Source organism: Carcharodon carcharias, chromosome 4 (assembly GCF_017639515.1).
Source record: "Carcharodon carcharias isolate sCarCar2 chromosome 4, sCarCar2.pri, whole genome shotgun sequence".
In the NCBI taxonomy this organism is placed as follows: domain Eukaryota; kingdom Metazoa; phylum Chordata; class Chondrichthyes; order Lamniformes; family Lamnidae; genus Carcharodon; species Carcharodon carcharias.
The window spans coordinates 61456779-61477901 of NC_054470.1; the positions used below are offsets into that span (position 1 = coordinate 61456779).

The 21123-nt window shown below is 43.0% G+C and overlaps 1 protein-coding gene across 3 annotated transcripts in view; it reads left to right on the forward strand.

Annotated features, from left to right (window-relative positions):
• The first annotated feature begins 1133 nt into the window (after positions 1-1133).
• Positions 1134-21123, forward strand: part of LOC121277367 (tudor domain-containing protein 7-like) — a 150207-nt gene continuing 130217 nt past the window's right edge. The window contains exon 1 of one of the 3 annotated variants that reach the window (XM_041186749.1): positions 1134-1252. The gene's annotated coding sequence lies outside the window, so the exon portion shown is untranslated. Of the gene's footprint in view, positions 1253-1748; positions 1827-12064; positions 12083-21123 lie in introns of those variants that run through there. The other 2 variants (XM_041186750.1, XM_041186751.1) reach the window with 2 other exon arrangements.

Consider the following 21123-nt stretch of genomic DNA (forward strand, 5'->3'; position numbering starts at 1 on the left):
TCCCATCCTTCATTTAACTATCCTGTTATGATTTATGATCATAAAATACTTTGTGTTACCTTTTATGTTAGCAGCTAATTTACTTTCATGCACTCTACTTGCCCCTTTCATTTCCCTTTTTCAGTTCTCCTCCACTTCTTGTATTCAGCCTGGTTCTGTACTGAATTATGAACCTAATATTTACCATATGCCTCCTTTTACTATTTCATGTTATTCTCTATATTTTTAGACGCCCAGAGAGCTCTAGCTTTGGATGTCTTTCTTTTCAACCTTGTACGAGCGGGGGAAATGGTGGGAGGTGTTTCAAGGTAATGAAATCTTGGGGAAGAATGGTTCTCACCTCTTTTTCTCTCCTGAAGGCGCTAAGTTTGTGCTGGTGACTTTTTGTATTTTGCCCGAGTGACTGTTGTTCATATGCTCATCTTCATAATAAGTGCGGATCAGCTGACTGAGATGTCACAGCCAGCCTGATCCGGACATTCATGCATATACATTTCGACCAAAGGTTACCAGATCAAAAATTGAGAACTGTAGCAAGTTTTCCCAGGCAAGCCATAGCTATGGTCAACTATCGCCAGATCAAACCAAGGATGCAACCTGAAATGTCCTTGGGTCTGTGTGTCTCAACTGCATTCCCTTTCAGCCTGCTGAGACTTTGTTTTATCCATATTTTAAAATAAAGGATGTGTGCATTTGAATTGATTGGTTGTCTCGTTAACTAATCAATGTTTGAAGCTGGAGTTCTCAACTCTGGCTGGGCACATTGCAGGATCTTTCATCCTACTTCCAACTGGCCTGCCACACATCCCATCATCTGATGCACTGTCCTGCCATTCCAATTAGAAATGATTAAAACTCTTCATTGCCCGACTGAGTGATTCCAGACCGTCAGTCAAACAACATTTCCTTCCCTTCTCCCTTATTCTTACAGCTGATAAACAAGCGTTCAATTTTGTCCTACGATTCATGCACACCAAAGTCCGAGAGAAGACGAATCTTTAATTCCTGGAAACTCCTGGACAATCCATGTTTGAGCTGAATGCGGCCGGCTGTCTGACGCGCAACCACCGTCCACACGTGCGCACGCATTAACTCGCACACATAATGACAGGTGCCAGTTTGGCAAAGAGCTCGCGCACGCGCAGATTTATTGTTGCTGTGGCTCGCGGTGCGCATGTGTGCCTCGGTGTTCCAAACAGAATCCAACCGTCAGAGAGCGAGCGGCGGCGCGAGCGCAGGACTGCGCACGGCAGTAAGTACCGGGAGACTCGGGGGGCATGGGAAGCATCGGAAAACATAGGGAGACCCGGGGGCACGGGCAGCAAAGGGGGGGGGGGGAGGGGAGTACCGGGAGATCTGGGGGCACGGACAGCACCGGGAAACATAAGGATTCCCGGGGGCACGGACAGCACCGGGAAACATAGAGGACATGGACAGCACTGGGGCGGAGGAGGAAGGGATCGGGAGGGGAATGGGCAGCACCTGGAGACATAGAGAGACCGGGGGGGGTGGGATATGCGGAACATTGGGGGCCTGGGAGATTTGGGGAGCACCAGGGATATGAGGGACTCCCGGAAACAAGGGGAGGACCGGGGACCCAAGGCGTGAACACTGTCGACCCAACGAACAGAGCGGCTGGGGACAGAAATGTAGGGTGTGGGAGAGCAACCGAAGTGGAGCCGGTTAGGAATATGGGGTAGAAGCAGGGAGTGCCGGGTTGAAGGCGTGTCTGAGGGCATCGAGCAATGCGACGGAGCAACTCCAGTGATAGAAGAGGCGGCGTAGGTAGGGGAGAAGAGAGGAGAACGAGACAGCAGTGTAAACAGGTAGGGAGAGAAGGCGTGCTATGGTGTGATATTGGCAGGGGGTGGGGAACAGCTCCCTATGTAACAAATGGAGGCTGGACTTGGGGTAATTCAAGAGAGGATCCAGTAATCAGATCTACAGTAAACAAAAGTTGTATACTGGCAATGCTGCTTTTTTAACAACTAGAAATATTTGGAATTTAGTTGAAGCTGAGTATTACAAAAAAAAAGTAAAAATATAGCTGCTTTCAAGTCGTGCTTCATGCAACTTCCGATAATGTAGCTGAATGTTGGTCAACTTAATAGATTGTGTGTCATCGTGCATTATGTGCTTTCTATAAACATTATTACTGGTCTGAATGTTGCAATGCCATGAATGTGGTTTGGAGACTGCAAGATTGCTACAGCTCTGGATTGGCGATCACTGAGACGTAGAGGCAGCGTTATGTACAAACAAAAAATTAATTTCATTTGTCAGTACTCAAAAGGAGACTAAACTCCATCATAGCCACTCACAGATTTCAAAGTATTTTGCTGTGTGCATAGAACTAAAAAGTTTTTCCATTTGGAACAGTAGTACTGTCTGTGTCTGAGAGGGAAAGATGTGTTAGAAGCAGATAATGGCAATACAAGAATAAATTGCATTTAATGAGGAAAATCCACCCAAGACACTTCACAGAAGTGTAGCCAGGCAAAAATCGACACCCAGCTGAAGAAGCTGATTTTAGGAGAGGTGATGAAAAGCTTGATCAAAGAGTAAAGTTTCAAGGAAGTCTTAAGAGGAGAATGAAATGGAGAGAGCTAAGGAGGGATTTTCAGTTAAAGCCATGGCTAATAACAGTGCCGCAATGGAAGTGGGAGATGGTCAATTTACCTCTGGCTTCTTAACATGGACCTCTCGCATGTTTTAGGCTTTGATAGGATTTAAATAAGAGGATAAGAATTTTAAATTTGAGCCATTGGGGGACCAGAAGCCAAGTAAGTGAGCGAACATAGATGACTGGTGAGTAGGACTTGGTGCAGCTTAGATACATGCATAGAATATGGGTCAGAAGCTCAGAGCAGAGTTAAATTGGATGCCTAGATTGTAACCAGTTTGGTTCAACACAGTACAATATTGAGGGTGGGTGATGGGGCAGTTTGTAAGGATAAAAGGTGACAGGGCTTGGGATTTTGAGGAGGGGTAGATGACAGTTTTGAAAGGAATTGAAAGTACTTGCAAAGTCTTTTGCAATTGTCATTGAGTCATTGCCTTTTGCAATGTCAGCTAGCATTGACATTGGTTGTTAATGCTTATGGGGATGGAGTTGTGAGAGCAGAAGGTGGGTCTGCACACAAGATCAGAGTGGGGAGGGGAAATAGGAAGACTGCAACAAGCTGCACTTTCAGGGATAAGAGCTGGATGGGTCTGGACAAAAAATGACTTGGTGAAGGAGAGTGGAGAAGGAGCAGCAGTTGAAGTGATGGTCTTGATATTCGTGAAAAAATATGCCCATTATTATCTTGCGTTTGGAGGAGAGAGGTTTAAGGAGACTTTGTAGTGGTGAAGAAAAGCCAGGGTTGTTTTTGCATTTCAGAATGATCACAGAATTGAGTGGTTTTGACAGGAGAGAGAGGCCCAGTCCTGCTTGCTGAATGTTGCCTAATAATGCTTTATGATAGTAAGCTTCCTTTCCTGAGGAGATTTACCTTTACTGATTTCCACACCCCCCCTGCCCCCGGCCTTCTGATCCTGGGAAATCCAAGAAGCCATGACAGGAGCAAACCTTCCCCTGAAGGATAAATTAGGATAGTCAGTCTTTGGTGATTAAAATGCATTTGATTGAAAAATGAAAGTGAAAGTCATGTGGTTTTCAGTATTGTGCCTTGTTGTGGTACTTGTGCACATAGTAAACATGCAGCAGCATGACGATGTAATTTTCTGCCAAGCTGTTTGATGTTGACAGGAATTTGAAACTGAAAAACAGTATTTCCTCTGAATAAACTTGAAACTAAGTTGTCTTATCACATCTGGGAGGTCAAGTTTTAGAGGCAATCTTTTTGTTCCAGTTCCTTGTGGATATCAGGAACCAAGAAGCAATTTTATCACTGTATCTGAGTCCAGCAAAATGCAAAATGAGTGAAGTTGTTTTTACCTTTAGTATTTAAATAGGTTCTAGTGTCTGTGAAGAAATTGACCTCTATATACCACTCACCTTTCAGCCTTGACTCATGCCTCAAAGTCAGGGTTTATAGGGCCAAGCTCCACTTCACACAATCTAAGTTAACAGTTCAGTGCATTGTCATAGGTGCTGAACTTTGTATGGGACATTAAACTGAGGCATGACCAGAAACTTTGTCTTAATCTTTGTTTCCATCTTGCTTCCTGATTGCTCGCTGAAATTGAACACAGAATATGTGGCACAGAAAGAGGCTATTCAGCCCAACCAATCCATGCTGGTGTTGAGGCTCCTCCCATTTTTTCTCATCAAAATCTACCATGATAACCACCCCTTCTCCCTCAAATATTTGTCTGGCATCTCCTTAAATGCATCTATACAATTCGCTTCAATTGGTCACTCCCTGTGGTAGTTGGATCGACATTCTTACCAAACTTCGGGTGAAAAAGTTTCTTCTGAATCCTGACTGGATTTCTTGATGGTTGTCTCATATTGATGGCTTTTACTTAGGCTGTTGCTCACAGGAGGAAACATTCTCCCTCTCTATCCATTCTATCAAAATCTTTCCTAATTTTAAAATTAATGGTGACCCAATGGCTGCCTTTTTTTTAACAAGAGAAAAGAGAGCCAGCCAGTTAGTTCTATTCTAGTATGTATACCCATGCATTTCTGGTATCATCCTTGTCAATCTTTCTGGCACCCCCTGCAGTGCCTCTATATCCTTTTAATTTTAATGGTGATCAGAACAGCATGTAGTACTGTAATTGTGGTCTAACTAAAGTTCGGAACAGGTTTAGCACAAATTCCCTGCAGTTTTTTTCTGGAAATAAAGCCAAGTTTGGTTTTTATAAATGAACTTGCTAACCTCTGGTGCAACTTTTAGTGATTGATGCTTTTGTACTCAGATCACTTTGTCCCTCTTTTCCCATCTAGATTTTCACTTTCCAAGAAATGAGTGACCTCCTTAATCTTCCTAACAAAATACGCCACCTCATGTTTATCTGTCTGTGATTTTTGTGTTTAACTTTTTAAATCCTCTTCTTTAACTTTCTTTATTCCCTTGCCATCAATTTCCTCCCTTACTTCATGCTGTCCTAAGTTCTCCTATCCCATTTTGTTTCTGTTTAGGCTGCTTATGTTTCTTGTAGATCTCTCCTCCCTCTTACTAGTTTAAAACCTTTGTCACTTTTCTATTCACCCTTTCTACTAGGACACAGGTCCTGTCCCAGTTCAGATGGAACTCGTCCCATTGGAGCAGCTCCTTCCTGTCCCAGAATTGGTGTCAGTGCCCCATGGAAAGGAACTCATGTTTCCTACCCCAGTCCATTAGCTGTTAATTCTCCTGATCTGTCTGCTGCTATGCAAATTTGCATGTGGCTTGGGCAATAATCTAAAAATTATTACCTTTAATGTCCTGTTTTTTAAATTAGAGCTGTATTCCTGATCTTTCAGTAGGACCTCCTCCCTGTTCCTACATATGTTGTTTGTTCCAACATGGACCACAGCAGCTAGATTTGCCCTTTAAGTTCCTGCCGTGAGATATCCTTCGCCCTGGTACAGGGTAGGCAGCATGCCTTGGGGATTCTTGGCTGCAAAGGATGTGGGTTCCTTTAATTATGGAGTCCCCTATTACTACCACATTTCTATTTTGTTCTCCTACCCTGTGCTCCTGGGCAGCCTTCTGAGCCACAGTGCATTGGTCTGTATTGTGGTTGTCTGCCCTGCAGTCTTTCTCCTTCTTACAGGTAACAGGACCATTGTACCTTTTGGACAGGACTAGTTTATGTGAGACCTTCTCCTTAACCTTAAATCCCTGCATCCCAGTTCCCAGCAGTCATGACCTCCCTTTCCTGAACGTTTATTTTTCCCTGGGGTGTAACTATATTCTGTATAAACCTGTCCAGAAACTCCACCCTCTCCTTTCACGTCCAAATCTCTCTCTCTCACTTCTACTTAGGGAATCTGAGACAGGGAGATTTGAAACAGCAACTTCTCCTACAGATGTGTTTGCTCAGGTTGGTCTCATCGTCCACAAACTTCAACGGTTCAGACACATAACCTGCTCTGCCATTTCTGAGACTAGCCTTTTTTTTAGTTCATGAAAGCCTTTATTCAACAATTATTTGTAGTTATGTCAAGTAGTTTAACTAGCTAAGCTAAAAACTTAATACAGTACTTAGACTTTCTGATCACAGTTTAAACAACTACTCTAGAGAAAAACAAATAAAAACTCATTAACCAAAAACCTACCTACTTACCCAATTAATGCCTCTGGACTGAAGGGCTCAGATCTTGCTCTCCAATGCTCCCTCTATCGGACCACTCTTTATTCTGAGACAGACCAGAACAACACTTCCCTCGTGGCACCTGAATTTCCTCACACAACTAAATTTCTTAAGTACCCTGTCACAGCAGTACTCAGTCAAGCTGGACTTTGTGTTACTTTGTGTAAGTAAAGCGTCCTGATCCCTGAACTCAGCTTCATACCTCCCCTGTAGTCAGAAAATCCCCAGAGTGCATCTCGCTTGAGAACTCTTTTTCTGCATTGGAAAACGGTGAAAGTGATGGTTCCTCTGGGGAGTGCAGCCACACTCATGGCACTGTGAGTGGCTCAGCTGCACGGGAAGGGGGAGGAAAGAGGGGAAGAGCAATAGTGGTAGGAGACTCGACAGTAAGGGGAACAGACAGGCATTTCTGCGGCCGTGGATGTGACTCCAGGATGGAATGTTGCCTCCCTGGTGCCAGGGTCAAGGATGTCACTGAATGGCTGCAGGGCATTCTAAAGGGGGAGGGCAAACAGGCAGAGATAGCGGTACATATTGGTACCAAAGGCATAGGTAAAAAGAGGGATGAGGTCCCGCAAGCAGAATTTAGGGAGCTAGGATGCAGATTTAGAAAACAGGACCTCAAAGGTAGTAATCTCTGGATTACTTCTGGTGCCACGCGCTAGCGTGTATAGAGATAGGAGGTTAGTCCAGATGATTGCATGGCTGGAGAGATGGTGCAGGAGGGAGAGCTTTAGATTTTTGGGACACTGAGACACTGGGGGCGGTGTGACCTGTACAAGGCAGATGGGTTGCACCTGAACCGGAATGGGACCAACATCCTTGCAGGGAGGTTTGCTAGTGCTGTTGGGGAGAGTTTAAACTAACTTGGCAGGGGGATGGGATCCTGAGAGGAGGTTCAGTAGGGGGAGATGCACAGCCAAAATTAGAAGAGAGAGCAAGTGAGTCTGGAAGGCATAGAAATTGTAGGCCAGTTAAGGCACAAAGGAGTTTGGCAAGGTTGGATGGTATTTAGTTCAATGCAGGGAGTCTGACGAATAAGGCAGATGAGTTGAGGGCACAAATTAACACATGGAAGTATGGTGTAATTGCTGTCACAAAGACATGGTTTAGAGAGGGGCAGGATTGGCAGCTCAATATTCCAGAATATAGGGTCTTAAGGCGAGACGGGGAAGGAGGTAAAAGAGGAGGAGGGGGTATCGCAATATTGATCAAGGAATCAATTACAGCAGTAAGGAGGGATGACATCTTAGAAGGCTCCTCAAGTGAAGCCATATGGGTAGAACTGAAAAACAAAAAAAGAGCAATCACATTGCTGGGAGTGTACTATAGGTCCCCAAACAGCCAGAGAGAAATAGAAGAGCAGATATATAGGCAAATTTCAGAGAAGTGTAAAAATAATAGGGTAGTAAAAGTAGGGGATTTCAACTTCCCCAGCATTAACTGGGTTAGTGATAATGTGATAGGTTTAGAGGGAGCAGAATTCTTAAAATGCATCCAGGAGAGCTTTTTAAGCCAATATATAGAAAGTCCTACAAGAAAGGGGGCAGCTCTGACTTAATTTTAGGGAATGAAGCCGGGCAAGTGATTAGGGGTATCAGTGGGGGAGCATTTAGCAGATAGTGATCATAACTCTGTTAGATTCAAGGTTGTTGTGGAAAAGGACAAGGATGGGCCAGAAATCAGAGTTCTAAATTGGGGGAAGATCAGATATGATTTGGCCAGAGTGGACTGGGCGCAGCTACTTTTAGGTAAATCTGCGTCAGAGCAATGGGACTCATTCAAGAAAGAAATAGGGAGATTACAGGGCCAACATGTTCCAGTAAAGACAAAGGGTGGGACCCACAAATCCAGGGAACCCTGGATGTCGAGGGATATACAGGATTGGGTAAAGAGAAAAAGGGAGGCTTATGGCAGATACCGAGGACTCAAAACTGCAGAAGCCCTAGGGAAGTATAGAATGTGTCGGGGGAATCTTAAAAAGGAAATTAGGAGAGCGAAAATGGGGCATAAAAAACATTGGCAGGTAAAATAAAGGAAAATCCAAAGTTATTTTACAAGTACATTAAGAGTAAGAGGATAACCAGGGAAAGAGCAGGGCCCATTAAGGACCATAGTGGTGATGTATGTGTGGAGCCGGAAGACGTAGGGAGGGTTCTAAATGATTACTTTGTGTTGGTGCTCACAAGTGAGAGGGACGATGTGGGTATAGAAATCAGGCAGAAGGATTGTGATATAATTAAAGGGAGGAGGTTCCAAGTGGTCTGGCAGGCTTAAAAGTAGATAAATTTCCAGGCCCGGATGAAATGTATCCCAGGTTGTTGAGTGAGGCAAGGGAGGAGATAGCAGGGGCATTGGCAATGATTTTCAATATCTCTCTGGCCACAGGAGAGGTGCCAGGAGGACAGCCAATGTGGTACCGTTATTCAATAAGGGAGGAAGGGATAAACCAGGGAACTACAGGCCTGTCAGTCTAACCTCAGTGGTGGGGAAACTATTGAAAGCAATTCTGAGGTACAGAATTAATCTACACTTGGAGAGGCAAGGACTAATCAAGGACAGTCAGCCTGGTTCTGTTAATGGGAGGTCATGTCTGACCAATTTGATTGAATTTTTCGAAGAGGTCACCAGGTGTGTAGATGAGAGCAATGCATTTGACGTAGTCTACTTGGACTTCAGCAAGGCTTTTGATAAGGTCCCACATGGGAGACTGATAATGAAGGTAAGAGCCCATGGGATCCAAGACAATTAGGATCAGAATTGGCTGAGTGGCAGGAAGCAGAGGCTGATGATCAAGGGGTGTTTTTGTGACTGGGTGTCTGTGTCCAGTGAGGTTCCACAGGAATTGGTGTTGGGTCCCTTGCTGTTTGTGGTATTTATAAATGATTTAGACTTGAATGTAGGAGGGTTGATCAGTAAGTTCGCGGATAACACAAAAATTGGTGGAGGTGGTAAATAGTGAGGAGGATAGCCTTAGATTACAGGAGGTTATAGACAGGCTGGTCAGATGGGCTGATCAGTGGCAAATGGAATTTAATCCAGATAAATGTGAGGTGATGCGCTTGGGCAGGACAAACAAGGCACAGGAATACACGCTGAATGGTAGGACCCTGGGTAGTACTAAGGATCAGGGGGACCTTGGTGTGCCTGTCCACCAGTCCCTTAAGGTAGCGTAACAGGTAGATAAGGTGGTTAAGAAGACATGGGATACTTCCCTTTATTAGTCGAGGCATAGAATATAAGAGCCGAGAGGTTATGATGGAACTGTATAAAACACTGGTTAAGCCACAGCTAGAGTATTGCGTGCAGTTCTGGAATCCACTTTATTAGAAGGATGTGATTGCACGAGAGAGAGTGCAGAGGAGATTTACCAGGATGTTGCCTGGGCTGGAGAGTTTTGGTTATGAGGAGAGATTGGATAGACTTGGGTTATTTTCCTTGGGGCAGAGGAGATTGAGGGGGTACATGATTGAGGTGTATAAAATTATGAGGGGCATAGATAGGGTAGACAGGAAGGAACTTTCTCCCCTTAGTGGAGGGATCAATAACCAGCGGGCAGAGATTTAAGGTAAGGGGCAGGAGGTTTAGAGGGGATGTGAGGAAGAATTTTTTCACTCAGAGGATGGGAGGAATCTGGAACTCGCTGCCTGAAAGTGTGGAAGAGGCAGATACCCTCAACATTTAAGAAGTATTTGGATGTGCACTTGCGATGCCATGGCATACAAGGCTTTGAGCCTAGTGCTGGATAATGGGATTAGAATAGTTAGGTACTTGTTTGACCGGCGCAGACTTGGTGGGCCAAAGGGCCTTTTTCTGTGCTGTAGAGCTCTATGACTCTATCCAGTTGTAATCAAGGTCAAATGTATTGTATTGCCTAACCCATCCCTTCCATAATCTATCATGACCAAATCCCTCATCCAGCTCCAAGCTCAACTAATCACTTTACAGCCTTCCAGACTGAATGTTGAGTTCAACAATTTTAGATCATGAACTCTCTCCTCCATCCCCACCCCCTTTCCGATCCCCTCCCCTTTTTATTTCCAATAATTTATATAGATTTTTCTTTTCCCACCTATTTCCATTATTTTTAAATGTATTTCCATCCGTTGTTTTATCTCTACCTTTTAGACTATTTCGATCCCTTCCCCCCACCCCACCCCCACTAGGGCTTTCTGTACCTTGCTCGTCCTGCTTTCTACCCTTAATGTCACCTATTATCACATTCCTTAGATAATATCACCGCCTTCAACACCTCTTTGTCCTTTTGTTTATGACATATTTTGGTTATCTCCACCTATCGCTGGCCTTCTACCCAGCTCCAGCTGTCCCATCCCCCCGCCTTAAACCAGCTTATATTTCACCTCTTTTCTATTTTTCCTTAGTTCTGTTGAAGAGACATACGGACTCGAAACATTAACTGTGTTCTTCTCCACAGATGCTGTCAGATCTGCTAAGTTTTTCCAGGTGTTTTTGTTTTGGATTTCCAGCATCCACAGTTTTTTGCTTTTAATCTAACACTCTACTTGCCAGCCTTCCAAATTCAAACACAAGATAAACTTCAATTCACCTTGAATTCTACCACTTGCATTCTATTTATCCTGTGCTAACTCCTACTCACGTAGAATCTTTCATCACTGTTTTACTGGCTTCTGACCTCCCCTTCCTCATGTCCTTGCTCCACTTTCTACAGATTTCTCTAGTCCTGTTTCTCAGCTCCCATCCCTTCCCCTAGAGCTCTGACCTCTCTTGGCGGTCAAGCATTCGGTCTTTATGCCTCAATGCTCTGGAGCCTCCTTCCTTTTAAAGCCATCTCAAAACCTACCTTTCAAATGCATCTTTAATCACCTCCCTTCATTTCTGACCCCTTTTTTTATATAAAAGTCGATTGGGAAATTTTCCAATGTCAAAGTTGTTGTAGAAAGTCAGTTTTTAAATGGCACGTTATTTCATCCACAAGCTCTTTGTTAATACTTGAGCCAGGTTTATTTTTATACATTACTCAAATGACCTTAAAATAATCCTGGAGAACCCATTAGGTTTGTTTTACTTTTACGTTTCTTTTCACACTACAAGGTTGTCAGTTTGAAGTGGTTTTGGTTTTGTACTACTAAGTTGTAGAGTACATATCACATTTGAAAGAAGATGTTGTCTCCGAATGGAAGTGGGTGAAGTGAGTTACTTTCCTCCCCAGCAACTTATTCTGTTCTGTCCTGGTATCAGGTCATCCCTGACACCAAATGCAGGCTGCATTACTCCAGTGGTGGTGAAGACGCTTTACATCACCACAGTTGAAATATAAATGCGCCCTGAATGCAGATTATATTTGTGTTCATAGAATATAGGGACTGATCTTGATGCAATATTATTGCACTCAGTTGTGGAACTGTCTACCAAGTTATAGTTCATCCAGATAAAAGCTTATATTTCACCTCCCTTCTATTTTTACCTAGTTCTGTTGAAGGGTCATGACTCGAAACGTTAACTGTGTTCCTCTCAGCAGATGCTGCCAGACCTGCTGAGTTTTTCCAGGTATTTTTGTTAAAGTTCATCCAGGCTGTCCAATTTAATTCATCCATCTCTTGAGATCAATGACCTCATTTATGAAATGAAAATTCTTAAGAAAATTCTGATCTTCCAGATGACTGACACAATAAAATTAACTTGTTTTATTGTGTGGCAGATTTTACAGTGCAGGAACAAGATTATATGTGCATCTATTTGCAAGTTTGACTTTGTGACTTAATTCCTGGCTAAAAGACCTTTCCTGATAACTAGTGACATCCTACCTCCTGCAAGAAAGTTAGGAACAGAACACCTAAAGGGATGGAAGAAGGTAGGTTCCAGGAGTTACATTATTAAAGTTCCAAATGCACAAGTCCTCCTAAACCTCTGTATACTTGGTTCCAAAATTCTTATCCTGGGACCTTTAGACCTCACAGCACAACAAGTGTTTTTCATGGGATTCCTTTTGGTTGTATCCCAAAGAATCTTGACCACAAAAATATGTAAGTTATTAACATCTAACTATAAAAGAGATCAAATGTAAATTATCCATTCAAACTCTGTGTCGCACTCTTATGTAAATCAGTGGCTGAACTTCAGGTCTGGTCATAAGAGAATTATGGCCCATTTCAGCATCCATCTGAAATGAAGTAAAGTTTACATCTGCTCATCTACTCCTCCTCTCGTAAATGCCAAGTAACTCTCCAATGAATGAGTCAAAATGGAAGACTATCTAAAGTTTTGATCATTTCCCTTTTAGCTCTTTTTTACATTAATCCTAAAGTTTATCGCCAGTTTTATTGACCTGTACCACCTTGTTCTAGCATCCTGCTACATGTTGGAAGTGCTTCAAATTAACCCTATCTTTTACACTTAGATACTCTCAGTTTTCAAGGCGAAAGAATGTCATGGCTTTTCTCTGCACCCCTCCCATGCTTTACTGTTTCATTTAAGTCTTGGTGATCAAAACTGAACTGAATGCTGATATGTGGCTTAACTGTCACAGATTAAGCAGCATGCTTGAGGGAATTAGAAAGCTGCAGTTTTTTTTAGCAGCTATCGCCTTAAGGTAATAGCATTGGAAACTTCCATGTCCAATTTCAGGGCAAGTTTATCAGTAAAGTGGACACTTGGATCCTCCATTGCTGTTGTCATGTAGAGAAGCTGCCTGGGGAACAAGTTAGAAGTCATTTTGCTGCAGAAGTTCTCACTTGGATTCATTTTGATAGCATATGCCAGATTGTCACAAGGTGCGGTCCTCAGGTATTTACTGTACATATCGTATATTAATCTCCCCATACAACAGCATCTTTGCAAATGAGTGCTGACAGATGATACTATAGCTCCTAAGGTAGCATATGCTCTAAATGTGTACAACTTTGGTGTACTCTTATGATATGTAGAATTGAGAAACAACATTCTCTGCCTTTCAGGCTTGTCTTCATTTTCAGAATGATACTCATCTTCAGCACTACTGTTCACCTATTAGGCCTTGCAAGGTTTTTCTGTGTTTGGGGTGGGGGGAGGGGCACAGGGCAGGATTAGCTTTAAGTGATTAGTTTCATTTTTGTTTCATGTCTAAGCAAACTATCACGGTAGTATAGACCCTGGGACTTACTAGGAAACTGTGATACTATGGTCTACGTGGTCAGTGTGCATTTTTTTTGAACTTAGTAAGCTTCTCCTCTGCACAGAGGATACATATACAAAGAATGAAGCTCCTGTGTATTTAATATGCTTTTCTTATTTACTGTTCTGAGTTAGAATATTGCATATGCACAATCCCAATATTAATTCTCAGCACAGTTAGAGTTTCTAATAAAACACAACCAAGGCCATGTTTGCCTGTTCGAATATATGGTATGGTACTATTTTAAAATCTAGCAAGGTAATTCTGCCCCCTCCCACCACCACCACCAAATAATGTTTTATCTTTCCACCCACACAACTAAAACAGTTTACCCGGTCATCCACCCCATTTCTGTCTCTGGAACCTATTAGTGTTAAGATGGCTCTTGTGCTAGCAGCTCCTTAATTAAGCTCCTCTTGTTTGCAGCTCAATCCAGACCTCCATTGCCACCTCTCGTCCACCTCCAACACCCCCCACCCCCAAATCATCTTTGCTGAAGAACTCCTGGCCCGAACTTCAACTGCAAATTCAAGTTAATTTACATGTGCAGATTGCCTATCCTTGAAAACTATTTGTACTGTGCTTTTATTGCACTCTTTTAAAGAGCTGGAACTCGACTTAAATTTGACTTCTCTTTTCGTGGATTCCTCTGATCAGGATTATGCTATTCTGCAGACATGGAAGTGACTTAGTACAGCAGACTTCAAGTTTTCAGTTAACTTGCTTCATTGTACAGTGCCTATTCCCTACCGATCCTCCAACTATACTTCAATATACTGCAGTATTTCAGCTTTGCTACTTTGAATCCTGGAGTTGAATCAGTTTTCTCCTGGACCAAAGTCCATTTCTGTGTTGACTCCTGGACCCTTAGTGACATCCAATGTTGTGGTCACTTTGTATGCAAACTCTGCCGCATTGTTTCACATCTCTTCTGTTCTAGCTCTACATTGTCTGCTTTCTTCTTATGAGGAATTTTCATCCTGCATTGATCTATTTCCCATTTTGTTCCAAATTGCCTTCTCTGCTTTCCAGTTGGTGCACCTCAACACTGATTCCAGTCATCCTTCAGAATTCCTTCATTACACTTTGCTAGGTTGACGGAGACTGCCTCCCTTAGCTCTTAGTACTTCTTTGTAGCCTGCATATTCCTTAGCTCCCTACACTGTGCCCCTGGACTTCACTTACTATTTTGGCTCCTTGCTATGTGATCTTCAGCAGATCTCCTGGATCTGCTAAAATACACTGAGAAGAATTCAAGTTGACCCCTGAACCAACTTATAATGGCTTATAGTGGAATTGCTATGCCTCCTTGATTCTTCATTTTCCACAACAATGTCCCGCAGCATACCCATGAATATTCTGCTCCTCAAACATTTGGACATGCTTACTTTCCACAACTGTCTTAGAATCCAGACCTTGGTTCGTCTATGCTCTAAACTCACCATATCCTGTCTCTGTCAACATCACCCACCAGAGGATCTGTGACTTCTACTTTGGACCCTCTCATATTGTATGGTCTCCACCCTTGGGTTTACAACCAGGAAATGGCTTTAGCTATGTAACTGGAACTCCTTTTGTGTAATTCTGTGTGCATTTTGGATACATCTCCAAACTTGGACACACAACATGTATCTCCATTTCTTTTACTGTCACCCCTTTTCTCCCCAGATCTCTCCTTGCTACCCAGGCATGCTGCCTTTACTCTCCTCTTGGGTGTGTTGTCCATTCAATGCCTACCTCAACCATTCACTGTTCCTTTGCCTTCCTACTCTTATGACCATCAGTGGATTGAATTCCCCCTTAGATAAATTGACAGCTAACCTCAGTGCCTGTGTCACATTCTCACGAGGCACCTATTGTTCCCTCCTTTGGAACAGAAGAACAGTTTGCTACATCTTTACCTCTCATTGACATTAACACAAACACATCCCCCCAGCATGGCCACTGGGGCTAATCTCACTAATCCCCTTACTGTCTGCCACCCCACCCTTCACTTCAGCCCCCTTGGGCTCTTCTAGTGGGCTAACAATCATCGCTTCCTCTATATTTCCCTCAAATATCTGTTCACTCATCTATAAACCTCTGAGCACCTGTGGTCTAATTGGAGATGATTGCTTTGACATCATGGCTCTCGTGGAAACTTGACTCACAGGTGATGACACCTTGTCCCACGTTGAATCCCTCTCACCTAGCTATAACTTTCCACTACCTGTGCATTCGAAACAGTCTTAATTGCTGCATGGATCTTATCACCAAATCATGTCTAATCCTCTGGCACTTTTTCTTCCTTCAAACAATTTTTCATGTTCGACCTCTTCTTCTCTTATCTTCATTTTCTACCATGGGCCTTTCCTCGTACCATATTTCTGAGAGAGATCTTCACTCCTCCCTCACCCTCTGCATTGAGTGACTCCTCATCCTAGATTTCAGTCTTCATCTTAACTCAATTTTTCCCTTTGTCCTGATTTCACTATATTTCCATCTTACTTTAATCTCACTCTCCAACCCATATTCACAGCCACCCCCTTGACCTTGCCATCTCACGGCCTTTTCGCTTCTTGGTCACAAACGAGGCCATTTCTGATCGCTTACTTGAATCCCACCTGCAATCTTATTCCTGTTTGTAACATCCACCCTTATGTTCACTCTAGAATAATTCTCCCCAGTTGTAATTTAAAGTTCTCAACTGTCCCTGCATTCATCACAATACTCCTGCAGCTGTCAATCTGTTCAATTACTTCCTCAACGGTCATTGTCTCTGATCCCAGCAACATTCTTCGTCTTCCCAATCCTGGTTGTTCTCACTGGCATTATTAACATTTTCATTCCTTTGGCCAAGGGATCGTGTTATGTAGTGGTGATCATAAAACTGCTGGTCTCAGCCCCATCTCAACACATGTGCTGTTTAAACTGTAATCCAGGCCTTTTCACCTCCACATTCAACCATTCAGTGCAAAAGACAATGCTGAATCTTGCTACATTTAAAGACACCTTCAACTAGAAGTGTGTGGTGAATGATCCAACTTGACCTCCCCTGGAGGTACCCATCATGGTAGATGCCAACCTTCAAGTAATTTAATTCAGTCCACGTAGTATCAAGGAAGAACCAAAGTCATTGGGCAAAGGCTATGGGCCCTGACAATACCCCAGCTGTAGTACTGAAGACCTCTGTTGCAGAACCAGCCCTACCTTGTCCAAGTTGTTCCAGTACATCTGCAGCACAGTAAACCCGAGAATGTGGAAAGTTGTCAGCTATGTCCACAAAAAACAGATTAAATCCAATCTGGACAGTTACAGGCCCATCAGTCTATTCTCAACCATCAGCAAAGTGATGGAAGGTATTGCTGACAGTGTTATCAAGTGGCATTTATTCAGAAACAACCTATTCACCGATGCTCAGTTTGGGTTCCCCCAAAACCATGTGGCTCCAAGTGTCATAACAGCCATGGTCCAAACATGGGCAAAAGAGATGAATTCATGAGGTGAGCTGGTAGTGGCTTCATAAATAGATCCCAAGCCAGATGGTGAAGTATGAAACTAGACACAAGTCCTTTCCTTGGTTATTCCTTTGTTTACATAATGTAGCTTTACATATGTCTGCCTTCAGCCACCAACCCAGTGTCCCAGTAGTTTCTCTTTATACTCTTTTGTAGAAAAAGCAAACCTAATTAATTATTTAAAGTGACACCCCCTTAAAGAGGCCATGGGTTGATTTAAACCATCTATTGAACAAAGAGCCAGCAATTTATCTTTATACTCTTTTGAATTGATCAATTAACCAAAGAATCTCTTTTTAAAAAGCCAAATAAACCAATAAATCAAATGAATAGCCCCTAAGGGGCAAGTTTCTCTTTATAAGCATTCTAAGTAGTTATTTAGACAATGCCCCTCATCTGTATAAGTTATCATTATAATTAACATACAATTAATATGACTGCCCTTGATATCAAGATGGCGCTTGATCAAGTGTGGCAACTCACAGCCCTAGGAAAACCCAAATGAATGAGAATGGTGGAGAAATCTCTACGTTGATTGGAGTCAGACTGAGAACAAAGGAAAATGGTTCTGATTGTTGGAGGCCAAGCATCTCAGTTTTGTGACATTACTGCAAGAGTTCCTCAGGATATAGTCTCAGGCCCAACCATTTTTAGCTGCTCCATCATAAGATCAGATTTGAGAATGTTTGCTGATGATTGCACAGTTTTGAATAACATTTGCAACTCCACAGAGACTGAAGGAGTCCAGAGCAAGGCTAATAAGTGATAAGGAACATCAGTATTACACAATTGCCAGGTAACGATCATCTCCAATAAGACAGAATCTAACCATCTCTCCTTGACATTGAATGGTATTACCATCGCTGAATCCCTTACCATCAACATCCTGGTGGTTACCATTGACCAGAAGCTGAACTAGACCAGCCATATAAATACTGTGGCTACAAGAACATGTCAGAGGCAGGAATTACTGTGGCAAGTAATTGACCTTCTGACTCCCCAAAGCATGTCCACCATCTACAAAGCACAAATCAGGAGTGTGATGGAATACTCTCCACTTGCCTTGTTATGATCCCAACTGATACTGGATAAGTCAGATCCCAGAGGGAAACCTGGCTTGATAGATCTAACTTCTCGAAATTTGGAGGTAAGTTACTGAACAAATTCACAGGAGCCTGCTAATGAATTTTTAATAAACATTTTATGCTTTATATCAAAACAAGAAAAGTAAACTACATTACACCAAATAAACAAGTTGGAAAGATCTCAATACAAACAGAAAACAACGATTCAAATTCCCACTATTCCTTTACCCCAGCAATATCTTTACAGGCACAAACCATTGAAGAGTTACCATGAACTTGACACAAAGGCTTCTCACTTGGGACTGACAAGCGGTTTATTTCTGGTGAATTTCTTCACATTCACTTGATGCTTCTCGCCCTGAGACACCCAAAAGACACACTCTAAACTCACTGTTTCTTCAAACTGTGGAGAAAATAAATGAGTTCCCTAAACTCGGTATTCCAGTAGCACCTCCGCTAAACTGATCACTTTTCTGAGCCCTATAACCAATTATTCAGTTGACTACTGTCCCAGTTGCCTAGGAGTTTTTCTCCTCAGAGAGCTTCAAAATCCCTGTCAGCTCTCTCTGAAACAAACACACAAAGACACACAATTCTCCCCCTCTCAACCCCTGTCCCCATCTTTGTGTCTGTCTCACTGGATCACTGTCACTAGGCAACAGTAAAGCTTTTCTTTAATTGCTGAGCTTTGAACCCATTTCTTTAACTTCAGGGGTTGTAAGACTTGATTAAAAATGTGTACAGTATATACAAACAAACCTAAAAGACCAGAAATCTTTAAGTCACAATCCAGACTCTGATACACCAAGGTTCAGAAACAAAACCGAAATAAAACTAATACCATTTTTACCTTTCTTAACACACAAATATATATATAGATATACATAAAGTCAACTTAAAAATCATAGATTATTTATAACAGCCTGTATGAATACTGCTCCAATGACATTCAAGAAGCTTGACACCATCCAAGATACAGCAGTCTGCTTGATTGGCAGTTCACCCACCACCTTAAACTTTCATTTCCTCCACCACTGATTCACAGTGGCAGCGTCTACAAGATACACTGCAGCAGCACACCAAGGCTTCTTTGATTTACGACCTCTACCACCTAGAAGGGCAAGGGTAGCAAACACATAGGAACACTGCCATCTGTAGGATCCACTTCATGTCACTCATCATCCTGACTTGGAATAATATCACTATTCTTTCACTGTCACTGGGTCAAAATCCTAGAGCTCCCTCCCTAACGGTACTGTGCATGCACCTACACCAGATGGATTGCAGTGGTTTAAGAAGGTGGCTCACCACCACCACCTCAAGGGCAATAATGAATGGGTATTGAATGCTGAGCTTGCTGGTGACACTTTCCTCCCAAGTACAAATAAAACAAGTGCTTTCCTGGCTTCCTCCCATTTTCCACGCTCCATAAACTTCAACTTATCTAGAATCTCTTAGCCTGCACAAAATTGCACTCCTTTTCACCCCTATATTTGCTGACTTAAGGTAATCGTCAAAGCTTCCAACTTAAAACACTCATTCTCATATTCAAATTACTGTGATCTGGACAACCCCATGACCCCCAATCTCTAACTTCGTCCAGGCCTACAAATCTCCTGAAAATTCTGCATTTCTCCAACTCTGGATAGTTGAAGCTTAATGGTGTGGCGGTGGCACAGAGGCAAGAATCAAAACAACTGAGTTGCAGTGATGGACGTGGGGTGGTGGGAGACCATGAGAAGATTTAGAGGATAAGAACTTTAAGGCATTGGGGGACTAAGAGCTAATGTATGCTTTGGTGCAGTATCGAATACAGGCAGCAGAATTTTGGATGGGCTGATGAATATATAGGCATTGAATGAGACATCAGTCAGTTGTTTCTGGAGGTGCTAAAAGGCAGGTATAAGGATTTCAGTGACAAAGGCAGAGAAGCTGAGATGAGGGACCAGAACTACTGAGGAGTGGTAATCACAGTCGGATTGCCATTCTGCTCCTTGTAACTTAATTTAATCAGGAGCTGCATATTTCTCGCCTGACCTTCTGACTCTGGCCTGGTGAAAAGTGCGGCACATGGGTTCCCAAGGCCTTCAGTGTGGGCAGCAGTGTCAGGGGAAGTGAAGCCACACTCCCATTTTACAGCACTAGCTGCCGGGATTGGGGGTGTGTCAGGAGTTAGAAGTGGTTTTAATTCATCTAACTTTTCCTGGGTAACTATTCTGCTAAGAGATTTGGAACTATCCAAAGTTTTTGATTTAAATCAGAGTTCGGATGGTTCCCAGTGCACAATAATTACCTTGGCGATTGCTTTGCGATCCTTACATGGGGACTTCTGGGAGGGTCCCCTGTTATATCCAGGTCACTACCTCCACCACCCCCCACCCACCCGGGAGATTGGAAGTTCTGGGCCAAGCAGTGTTATGGACATGGGAAGAGGCAGACTGTGCTGTAGAGAGTAACTTGAGCTGAAGTAACTCAGAAGCAGTGGAGGAGTTGAGAGATGGAAGCTGACCACTTGTCTCAGATGATGATGGTAGCATGTAAAGGAGAGGGCAAAGGAAAGATCCTGGGAGGGGTGCGGGATACTCTGGTTATAAGTAAGGGGGTGGGAAGAGAAGCCATTGCTTAAGATTCTCTGATTATATCGGTAAAGCTGGAACTGAGCCAGTGCAGTACCACTGAACTGAACAGGAGCAGAGGTTTGTTGCTGGAGGATAGTGTAGTGAACTGTGCCTAAGGCTGTTGAGAATGAAGAGTGATAATGGTCACAGTCATGGAGAATGACATCTGTGACTTAGATTGAAGCAGTTTAGGTTTTGCGGGAGGGCTGTGTAGAGATTAAAACGGGATTTTGCATTCGAGGCTTGGGTGGCAGCAACACATTTTAAGCTTTCAGAGAGTGAAGAGAGATTGGCTGAGGCATTGGTTTGCATGGACAAAGACTAAGGATTTTTTAATGTTGGTGATAGAATTGAATGGGAAAAGGGGCCGAGGATATGAAATAATTTACAGCATCAGACAGGAAGGAAATTAGATGGTCAGCAGTTGAATAGAACGGAGTTCAAAGTTTCAGGAGGTTGCTCTCATGGAGAAAACAAACTTGAAGAGGGCATAGGAGATGATGGTCCAAAAACTGGAAAGATTAGGATGGGCTGGTTAGATG